This window comes from Eublepharis macularius, chromosome 1 (assembly GCF_028583425.1).
Source record: "Eublepharis macularius isolate TG4126 chromosome 1, MPM_Emac_v1.0, whole genome shotgun sequence".
In the NCBI taxonomy this organism is placed as follows: domain Eukaryota; kingdom Metazoa; phylum Chordata; class Lepidosauria; order Squamata; family Eublepharidae; genus Eublepharis; species Eublepharis macularius.
This window is the reverse complement of record NC_072790.1, coordinates 240937681-240946693: the sequence shown is the minus strand read 5'-3', so window position 1 is coordinate 240946693 and position 9013 is coordinate 240937681.

Here is a 9013-nt window from a genome sequence, read left to right as displayed (position 1 = left end):
AGTTCTCCGCAATAAAAAGTTGAGGTGCCGTAAGATTCTTGGTTGCTTTTTTCTGCAAGAAGTTAACACAGCTCTCCCTCTGGAATTGAAATCTCTATCATAACTTCATGCTCACAGGAGCCTTGCTAGACTGTGAAAAAGTGATTGACCTAACGCCTGTGTGGGGCAGTAGGAAGGAAGGAAGGAAGGAAGGAAGGAAGGAAGGAAGGAAGGAAGGAAGGAAGGACAAAGAACGAAAGAACAGAGGAACGAAAGAACGAAAGAAAGAGCGAACAAGCAAACGAACGAATGAATGAATGAACGGACGAACGAACGAACGAACGAACGAACGAAAGAAAGAAAGAAAGAAAGAAAGAAAGAAAGAATTTGAAATCAGATCTCTCCAGTCCTATCGCTTTACCCTCTCCACATTACAGCATCTCCAAATTTTACCATATCCCCTTGTATAGCATGACATGACCCTCGTTTCTCTGTCCAAACATAGGGATCAATTCCGTCCAACAGAGAGAGGGGGACCCTTTTTTTGTAGCAAAAGACCAGGAATGGGACCATAGGACCATACTTAAAGGGAAGGGAGGAGAGTACTTCCTCATCCCCACCTCAGCTTCCACCTGCCTTTGTGCCAGCAGAGGAACAAACACCATACAGAAGATGCCGGTGAGGATGTGGTTGCTTAGCAACAGGAGGCCAGGAGCCTCTCCAAGGGATGAAGGGACTGGGAGATGATGCAAACAGGGTGAGGACAGGTGAAAAGGAGGGCAGGTGGAGCAGCCATGGAGATATTACTGGAAGAGGAAAGTAAAGGGCTAGGAAGCTAAGTTTCCCTGCCTCTATTGTAGTCTCAAAGCAAGGGCTGGAATGTCCCAGAGGAGAGAATTGTTTTCTTGTAGGCCGAATAATAGACCTCTTTGTGTTTGGCACAAAATAGACTAATGCCAAGCAGCCAGGGTGGAGTGGGAGGAAGGGAGGGAGACAGAGATCGATCCTTTGGAGGTGTGGGGGAAGGTGCATCGCAAAAGGGATCCAAGTATACAAAATCTCTTTATGGAGGTTGAGATTTCTTCCTAAGGATTTTGTGAGCTGTGTGTTTTCAAGTTGCCATATTGTTTTTCAAAATGTATGGCATTTGTGTGTGTGTGTGTGTGTGTGTGTGTGTGTGTGTGTGTGTGTGTGTTATGTGCTGTCAATTTGATTCTGACTTACATCAACTCTATGAATTAATGACCTCCAGAATGTCCTATCATTAACAGCCTTGCTCAGATCTTGCAAACTGAAGGCCCTGGCTTCCTTTATTGAATAAAGCCATCTCATTTTAGGGATAGATATCACCTGGTAAATAACGTCCCATTATTAAAGGGACAGTTATAGGAGCTCTGCTTGTAAAGATTATCTTCTCCCTGAGCAAGGAGCAATTTTTTTAAAAGAAAATGCACCAAACGGCCTCTAATAGAGTTACTAATCTCAAGATGGGGCATGGAGCCCTCCTGGAATGACAACTGATCTTCAGACTGCAGGGTTTACATACTTTACTGGTAGTCTGCATAGCTCACCAGTACCCCTGGAGAAAATAGAGATTCCCAGAAAGAGCTGGAACAAAACATCTGCCATGAATGACTTACTAAACATCACTGTAGCAAAAATAAGGAATGTCACTGATGTCACTTTGTCACTTCTGGGGAAACCCAAAAGTGACAAAGGGTAGCTGTAGGAATTGCTGGAAACTCTATGGTTATACCCAGAATGGTATGGTTTTACCTGGAAGTGATGTTATGACATTGGAAAAGAATGCAATGTTACACCCACCACTCATTCCCCCTCCCAGCCCTCCCAACACTTGCCAGACCTCCAGAGCTTCGGGGGGGTGGGCAGAGCCTGGGAAGGGGAACAGTCACAGATAATGTGACATCACTCCTGGGTGATCATCCAGAAGTATCACCTTAACCCTCTTGCCACACTGAAAAAAATTAACTCTCTAGTCTGGAAATCAATCTCCAGGCTCCATCTGGAGGTTGGTAACCCTAAATGTACACTTGATCTTTTTTTAAATGTGCGATTAGCAGTTCACATGTTACACTCAATGTACATATAGCTTGACATGTAATGTAAACCCACATTTATGTTGGAACTAGTCCCTGATTTTCACTTGCAAAGTGAATGTGTGTCAGCTCTTTCTTACAAACAGATATGCATGCATTCACTGTAAAATTGAATAAGATTACACTACCTTGCAATTATCTTCATCTGACGAAGAGAGCTGTGGTTCTCAAAAGCTTATGCTACAGTAAAGTTGGTTAGTCTTAAAGGTGCTACTGGACTCTTTCCTATTTTGCAATTATCTTCAGAATCTTTTATTGTGCATTTTTATCTTATAAATGCAAAAGGGACCCAAGTATACAAAATCTCTTTATGGAGAGATTGCCAAGCATTCAGGATCCTGTTTTTGACAATAGGGTTCCCAGCTGACCTGGGAAAGAACCTGGCCTGCCTTGGTCCCATGTATCTCACACTGCCTCTTGCTCTACTAAAATCAGAATATGACACTTTATAGAACATTTATCGCCGGTGCTTTTCTGCTGGCCACACCCCCATTAAGGGACACAAAGGCAAGACCCAGCGAAAGAATACACAATTGACATGCCATTGTATTTTGTTTCAGGCTTTAACTACATCCATATAACAACAGAGTATCACAGAATAAGGACAATCGTTAAGAGAACACAATGAATGCTAACTACAAACAATCAAGGAATTGTCAAGAATATCTATATCAATATATATATTTTTGGTAAAGTGCAAAGAAGAATTAATCTATATGATTTAAATAAATATGTATGGTTTTTGTACAATCATTTTATAAGCCACAATTCACAATTCCACAAGTCTCATTTGCAGTAGAAGATAGACAGGTAAAAAAAGTTATTCATAGAGGTTTGAGGTTTTCTGCTATTCAGCATTGACTTTTTGTATTTGTCTATCTTCTACTGAAAGTGTGGAATTGTGAATTATGACTTATGAAATTATTGTACAAAACCCATACATATTTATTTAAATCATATAGCTATATTCTTCTTTTGCTCTTTACCAAAAAAAATATATGCATTGATATAAATATTCTTAACAATTCCTTGATTGTTTGTAGTTAGTTTTCACAGTGTCCTGTTAATAAGAACATACTTTGTAAAACGCTCTGAATGGGCATTAAGTTGTCCTGAAGAGCGGTATATAAATCAAATGTCATTATTATGATGTTATTATTAACTATAATATTTGACTACATCCATGGCAGGAAATTCTTCACTTCGTCGGTTTCTAAATAAAATAGGAGCCCATAAAAATGAACAGAGTTTATTCCACCATACGCTTTCGGGAGGCAGAACGCACTTCATGAGATGAACGGTTGTGGAGTGTGAAACTGCTGCTATAGGAACAGAAGCCAGACTGAGAAAAAAAGGCGGCTATTTAATGATCCACAGAAGTTGGCAGGCAGGACGTGATTGTGATTCTGAATTACTAAGCCAGCAATGAAAGACGAGAATCCAGTGGCTCCAATTTCCCCCTTCCCTTTTAACACCTGATAGTGGAACAGCCACAGCCCAGAAACTCTTCCATGGTTTAGCAACACCAGCTATTTGGCTTGCTACCTGCCAAGCACACCCCTTCCTCCAGGCTAGTGCTGCTAATCGGCTGTGTAGGAAGGAACAAGTTGTTGGTCTCCTGATAGGGCTCCTTCCATGGGAAGAGCACCTCAAACAGACAGGGAGAAGCCGATTAGTCCAGATACAGGCCTCAGACTTGACAGAGGCACCTCAAACTGGCTGGGAATGAGCCCCAGGTTGATCCGATGAATCTGGGCCTGGATCGCAAGCCTGAGGGGAAAGTGGAGGAAAATTGCTCTGTGTGTGGAAAATTACTTGGTTCAGCAAAGTGTTACGTTCTGCTGAAAATGCAGCAGTGGCAGTTTCATTCAACGACAAAACTTGGCAAGTTCCGACCAGAGCGGGAAAATCCAACCAGGAGCCAGGCCTGACTGGCCAGGCTATAACATCAAGCCATGTTAATCTGTGGCTGTGAAGGCCTTTTTATGACTTGATTATAGGAGCATTTTCTCATTTTTGCCAAAACAATGCTCAACTAACCCCTTTCTGCGGCATATATCTTTTCTTTTTATTTTTTAATTTTTTATTAATTTTATTTCATAGAAAAAAGACAGAGACACACAGTAATACACAGTATAGTATTACTATACGATTATAGAAGATTACAGGGCAAATCGACAACTCCTATCTCATTATACCCCAAAAAATTATCAAGCACTCAATACAGACTGAAGCCCCTCAAATAATTTCTAGAATTTTCTCTTCTATCTTGTCTTTAGGTTTGATTTTATTCCAGAAAACCACAAATGGCCTCCAAATCTTAATAATTTTGGTGATCAAGAGTTCAAATTGAATCTAGGCAGGGGTCATTTTGTAGAAAAAGAGCTGGAGGAACTCATTAGCATAACTAATTAGCATATGCCACACCCCTTAACATCACCAGAAGTGTCATTAGCATAACTGATTTGCATATGCCACACCCCTGACATCACCTATCCTGGCTGTTTTGGACCCAGTCCTGGCCATTAAGGGCCGAAATTGGGGCCAAAATGACAAAAGGGGGCTGAAAACGGTTGAAAAGGGGCCCCAAATGGTCAGGATCGGGCCGCTGCTGAGAGGGAGAGTGATCTACCACCTGTCAGAGGCCCGATCTGGGCCATTTTGGCCCCAATCCAGGCTGAAACAGGCCCAAAATGGCTGAGAGTCAGGTGGGCGGGGCCACCTGACATGTGACCTCTTTGGGGAACTGCCAGAACTGCGTTCCTGTGCGTTCCCCCTCAAAATGAGCCGTGAATCTAGGTATATTAAAGATTAAAAAATTGGGGGGGGGGGGTACTTAGAGCAAACTACTTTTGAAAAACTGTTGTGTACCTCTGATGAAAAGTTGATTTTAAAAGTATGTATTTTTAATGCAAATGCAAATGAAAAATGAGGTGGCAAAAGAATGTATGATTAAATGGGCGCAAAACTTAGGATATAATATTGATCCAGTACAATGGGGTACATTATGGAAAGTGAACATTAAAATAACTAAATCGGTTTCTTTTAAAGAGAATTTATATAATATGTTTTATAGATGGTATTTAACACCAGATAGGCGGGCAAAAATGTATAAAAATATGTCAAGTAGCTGTTGGAAATGTTGAAAACATACAGGAACATTCTACCACATGTAGTGGACCTGTAAAGATGTACACAAATTTTGGGTAATGGTGCATACATTAGTTCAAGCAATCCTACAGGTGACAATACCTTTTAAACCAGAGTTATTTTTGTTGAACTGTATTCCAGAGGAACTCAATAAGGATCACAAGTATCTTCTTACTATATAATTAAGTGTATTTCAGACAACTCACTTTATAGCTTGGTGCACCACCAGAGGGCGCTGCCATGGAGGGAAGCCTAGGCAAGGCACCATATCCCTTCAGAAAAGATGCCATGGTGGGAAGCCCGGGCCAAGAGCAGGATGGGAGCAGGTGGCAATGACCGCCTCCTGGCTTCACCCAGCTGTTATTAGGAGAGAGGCAGGTGACAATGCCCACCACTCAACTTAACCTAGCTGATATTAGGAGTGGAGCAGGTGGAAATGCCCACCCCTGCCTTCACCCAGCTGGGATCGGGGGAGGAGCAGGTGGAAATGCCCACCCACCCCACCTTAACCCAGTTGGTATTGGGGCGGAGCAGATGGCAATGCCCAGCCCCTGCCTTAACCCAGCTGGTAATAGGAGCAGAGCAGATGGCAATGCCCACCCCACGTCTTAACGAACCTGGTATTAGGAGCGGAACAAGTGGCAATGCCCACTGTCTGCCTTAACCCAACTGGTTTTAGGAGCAGAGGAAGTGGCAATGCCTTCTCCCCGCCTTAAACCAGTTGGCATTAGGAGTGGATCAGGTGGCAATTCCATCCCCCTTTGAAACAGTTGGGATCAGAAGCGGAGCAGATTGCAATGCCCACCCCCACCCCCCATCTTAATACAGCTGGTATTAGGAGTGGAGCAGGTGGTAATGTGTTCCCCCTGCCTTAACCCAGCTGGTGTTAGTAGCAGATCAGGTGGCAATGCCCACCCCCACCTTAACCCAGCTGGTATTAGGAACAGAACAGATAGCAATGTCCACCCACCCCACCTTAACCCAGATGGTATTAGGAGAGGAGCACGTGCCAATGCCCACCACCCACCTTAACCCAACTCGTATGAGGAGCGAAGCAGGTGGAATTTCCCCTCCCACCTTAACACAGCAGTTATTAGGAGCAGAGCAGGTGAAAATGTCACCCCTGACCTAAACCCAGCTGGTATTAGTAGCAGAGCACTTGGCAATGCACACACACACCCCAGCTGGGATCAGAAGCCAAGCAAGTGGCAATACCCACCCCCACCTTAACACAACTGGGATCTGGAGCAGATCAGATGGCAATGCCCACCCTCCTTCACCCAGCTGGGATTAGGAGTGGAGCATGTGACAATGCCCCCCGCCTTAACCCAGCTGGTATTAGGAGCGAAGCAGGTGACAATGCCCACCTCCCAACTTAACCCGGTATTAGGAGTGGAGTAGGTGGCAATGCCCTCCGCTGTCTTAACCCAACTGGTATTAGTGGTGAAGGTGGCAATGCTCACCCCCTGCCATCACCTATTTGGGATCAGAGTAGGTGGCAATGCCCACCTTGCACATTCATCTGGCTAGGATCAGGCGCAGAGCAGGAGGCAATGCCTTTCTTCCGTTCACCCAGCCAGGATAAGGAGCAGAGCAGGTGGCAATGCCCACCCTGTCTTCACCCAGGCAGAGTCAGGAGCCAAGCATACAGGAATGCCTGCCCCCCCCCCAACCTGCCAGATTCAGGAGCAGAAATAATTTAAAAAATGTGGCAAATGTAATACGTGCGACCTTGTGATGTCACCACAACAATTTAGGGACTTAGGATTGTATTGGAAGGAGTTTTCAAATTGTAACAGCCAAAATGTTGTGTATTTGATAGTATGTTCATGTGGAAAAATGTATGTAGGGTGTACAGGACGAGCCATCAAAATAAGAATTCAGGAACATCGGTCGAGACTACGGAGGAAGATCGAGGAAGCGCCGTTAGTTGCACACTTTAAGAATATGGGACATGGTGACAACAATTTTGTATATACTGTACTGTATGTGAGTCGCTACAAGGAGCCCTTGATGTCACAACGGGACCTGTTGCGGCAGGAGGCTTGGTGGACTTTTAAATTACGATCTATGGAACCAAGGGGTTTAAACAATTCATTTGACTTGGCTGCATTCTTATGAGGAAGTTCTAGGAGCACTAGCACTTTACATGAGATTGGAAATTTGATTCATTCACCAATTGGATGTAATATTTAACGACTGTGTGTGTTTAATTGAATTGCTGACGCTATTGAACGAGCTGCCACTATACACTTTGAAGGTTGAAAAAAATGTTGATTTATTGCTTGTAAGTATTCATGTAGCATTTGAAAATTTATTGTGCATATGGATAGATTTTGATATTAACTCAGACGATATTTTATGAATTTGATATGTGGTTTTTGTTTTACAGTATTTATTGAGATATTACATCCATCAGAACTGGTATTTGTGAGTATGTAGTGATATGGTTATAATAACTTATTGTAGATGTATGAATATTTATAATTATTCTAAAAATTATTTTGTATATTTTTACAGTGGTAACTGCTTTGAGAAAGGGGAATCCGGAACGGGAACCCCTTGCTGGCGAACCCATCAGCAGTTACACTAATTGTATTGGAAATATTTGTTGGCATTGTAAATGGTAACAATTTCTGTACAAATACATGTTATGGACAAAATATGACCTATTATGGATGATACACCCGAGTGGCTGGACTAATAAATTCACACCTTCAGTATTTATGATATATCTTGGAGTGACAACATAGTTGATTGAATGGTTATTACAGTTTTTTTATTGAAAGTAATAGTCTATACAGCACACGTGCTGCATAGTTAGTTGGGCACGGTTATATACTTCGTTTTGGTAGATTCAGGAGCAGTGCAGGTGGCAATGCCCACACACCCTTCACCCAGCTGCGATCAGGATCAGAGCAGGTAGAAAAACTCGCTGCACACCTTCACCTGTCAAGATCAGGCACGGAGCAGGTAGCAATGCCTGTTCCTCCCTTCACCCAGCAGGGAGCAGGTGGCTATGCCTACCCCCCCTTCACCCAGTTGGGATCAGGCTCGGAGCGGGCAGTAATGCCTTCCTGCATTCACCCAGCCATAGGTGCAGAACAGGAGACATTGCCCCCCTTTACCCAGCATGTATCAGGCACGGAGGAGGTAGCAAAGCCCACCACCCCTTCACATGGCCGAGATCAGGCAGATCAGGCATGGAGCAAATTACAATGCCCATCCCCCTCCTTCACCAGCTGTAATCAGTGACAGAGGAGGAGCGAATGCTTGCCTGCCCAAACTTCCCTTTCTATAGCCTGTTGTATTTTTTCCCCACAACGGGCTATGTTACTAGTTTTATAATACATGCAGTAACAGCGGCTAGAATTTTATTAGCATACTATTGGAAACGTCAAATAACACCTATGCAAGAAGAACTAGTGGTGAAGATAATGGAGAGTGCAGAAATGGACAAATTAACTTCAATATTGAAAGGACAAATGGAAGAAGACTTTGTTGGGCCTTGGACTTTATTCTATGATTGGGCCAAAAATAAGTATAAAGAATTGAAGATACTGAAGATACAGTATAAAGGTTTTTTAATGAGATGTATTTCAGTCATCACAGTTTACCTATCTGGAGTATCAAATGTTATGCAGAATAATGTTGCAAGCAGTATTTATCTTTGTTCTTTTTTTCTCTCTCTACTTCCTTCTTACTTTTATTCCCCTTTGTTATGAACTTCTAAAAATCAATAAAATATTTTTATTTATTATTATTAT